General features: G+C 29.3%; 1 pseudogene; it reads left to right on the top strand.

Annotated features, from left to right (window-relative positions):
* The first annotated feature begins 293 nt into the window (after positions 1–293).
* Positions 294–1,495, top strand: LOC149249814 (elongation factor 1-alpha-like; annotated as a pseudogene).
* The last annotated feature ends 1,307 nt before the right edge of the window (positions 1,496–2,802 follow it).

The raw sequence follows: 2,802 nt of genomic DNA, 5'->3' as shown, positions 1-2,802 counted from the left end.
AAGCTTCAACCTTTGCTTTGTTTCCAATTTTGTTGGGTATCTTTCTATGTTTTTGGGCTTATATTCTTGTGTGTAATTTTATTTATTTGTTTCTTATAAAATTGTCCATCATATACGAATTCCATAGTGCCTTGGTGACAACTTCCTTTCCTTTCCTAAAATATTACCATGCTATTGTAATTAATTGAATTCAAGATCCATTCAAGTGTGTTGATCCATGAGAAGGAAATTGTAATTTGCAAGAAGGTGTTGATCTTACTCTTGTGAGAAGAGATAGTAGCTACAATGGTAAGGAGAAGATGCACATCGACATTGTTGTGATTGACAATGTGGACTCTAGGAAGTCAACAACAACTAATGACCTTATATGTAAGCTTAGTAATATTTTTAAGCATGTGATTGAGAGGTTTGATAAGGGAACTACATAAATGAACAAGAGACCATTCAAGTATATGTGGGTTCTTAACAAGCTCAAAGTCATGCATGAATGTGGTATCACCATTAATATCGTCCAATAGAAGTTTGAGACCACCAAGTATTATTATACTATCATTTATGCCCCTGGTCACTAGGACTTTATCAATAACATGATCATGGGAATATCACATGGTGTATTCTCACATTATATACAATGTGATTTGTTTCCTTTACTATGCTTCAATTTAATTGGCATTGTACTCATAGTTGTGAAAGTTGTTGTGGGTTGATTTTTTATATGAATCATTAGTTCAACCATTGGTGGATTTGAGGTTGGAATTAATTCCAACATTGGTCAGACATGGGAACACGATCTCCTAGACTTCACTTTGGTAGTGCAACAAATGTTTTTTATATGACAAGGTGAGTTATAAAGTATGCAACTTTTCATTTCAATTTAGTCACATGCCATGTCATTATTACCTTAATATGTTATTTATTTTCCCTATTAATAGCTATAAAATGCTACAATTTCCAAGTATTTAAAGGCTCATTATGATGACAAGAAGGTTGGGTACAACTTGGAAAACACTCCCTTTGTTCCCATCTCAAGGTTTGAGGAAGAAAACATGATTGATCATTCTATGAACTTCGGTCCCTCTTGGAACCATTAGACATGATCCCGGAGCTCAATGTTCCTTAGATAAGCATTTGAGGTAACTTTCCACTCCATAATATTTATAAGATTGATGGTATTGGAATTGTGTTAGTTGGCTATGTGGAGGATGGAAGTCTAAAACAAGTCGTCTCACCATTGAACTTCAGCTTGTAAAGATGCACCATGAGGCATTACAAGAATCTCTTCTTGCTGATAACAATGTCTTCAATGTTAAGAATGTTGTTCCTAATGATCTTGAGCGAGAGTATGTGTCCTATGGAAACTTTATCTCTCAAGTTATTATAATGAACCATCTTGACCAAATTGGCAATTATTATGCACCTATGTTTAAATTGTCACACCTCTCACATTGTAGTCAATTTTGTAGAAATTCTTAGCAAAGTAGTTTGGATTTTCTAATTACCTATATCAATATAAGCCAAAAAAAGCTACCAAGTGTTGATCTAGTACAAATATTGATACATATTGGAATATTAGAACTTTATAAATAATATATAGTAATACTAACCATTTGAAAAATACTTTAAAATTATATAATATCAAGCCTAATCCAATAATTAAAAAAAAAAAAAAAAATATCCATTTTTTAACTTATTCCTTAAAAAAAAATGTAAAATTTTCAAACTTAAAATAAACTAATTACACTAATCTATCAATGGATTATTGTCAAACAAACCCATTAAATAATTTATTTTCACAACAATTATCTTTACACCTTTCATTTACAAATGTTTGTGCCCAATATTAATTATTCTATACCTTGAAAATAAGACTGCTTGGCAAAAAAATATTTGGTTTGCACACTTACTTTTATACCATGCTTTGTCTCGAAAGTAATTGAATTGTTATATATAATATGTGGAATAAAATAATAAAAAATATTTTATTTATTTATTTAAAGGTTGTCTTTTGACTTTTGAAACACTAGCAAGTTATTATTTACTTTAATATTGGATATGATATTTATGGTAAAACCTTAATTATTCAGGCCATTTTGCAAAATCCCTCTATGATGGACAGAATAATAAAGCGTGTGGCCATGGCATTTTCCATACAAAATTTTGTCTTTCCACGTTTAAAATTTGATTTACAAAAGTTAACTAAGAATTTGCAAAGTATATGCGAATGGTTTGAAGTCTGTAGAAAAAAGGAAAAGCGACAATTGAGTTATGATAGTGTATTTTTATGGTCGGTTATATGAAAGAGATGTTGTAATGTTTTGTTTGGTCTTGGTTTCTACGATTTTGATTTGTACGGTTTTGTTTTGTCTTATAAATATTAGTTGTTCTTATATCATAATTTTGACAATTCATAATTTTTTCTATAATATTCTTAATTTTTTGTTTTCCCGTAATATTTTTAACTTATGGTTTTTTTCATAATATTGATATATTAATGCATATTATGTAGTGATTTTTTCCAGTGATTATTTTTCCTTTCATCTATTTTCTTTTTATTATTTATAATATGTCCAAAAAAAAATTCTGGTGTTCATTTTTAATGATGTGATTAATCTAAAAAACATCTATCTACAATATAAATCACAAAAATCTTAAATCTAACATTCATTTCTCTTCTTATCAACAAAAATTTCTTGAAGATCAAGCTCTCATTTTCTTTTGCATACATTCTCTTTCATATTTATTGATAGATTCTAGAGCAGACATGGCTCATTTGCAATTTGCAATCTTGTATTATTGGTTACA

The sequence above is a fragment of the Pinus tabuliformis genome, chromosome 7 (genome assembly GCF_031772625.1).
Source record: "Pinus tabuliformis cultivar Carrire ecotype Pingquan chromosome 7, CPIR1, whole genome shotgun sequence".
Lineage (NCBI taxonomy): Eukaryota > Viridiplantae > Streptophyta > Pinopsida > Pinales > Pinaceae > Pinus > Pinus tabuliformis.
This window is presented reverse-complemented; position numbering and strand designations above follow the sequence as displayed.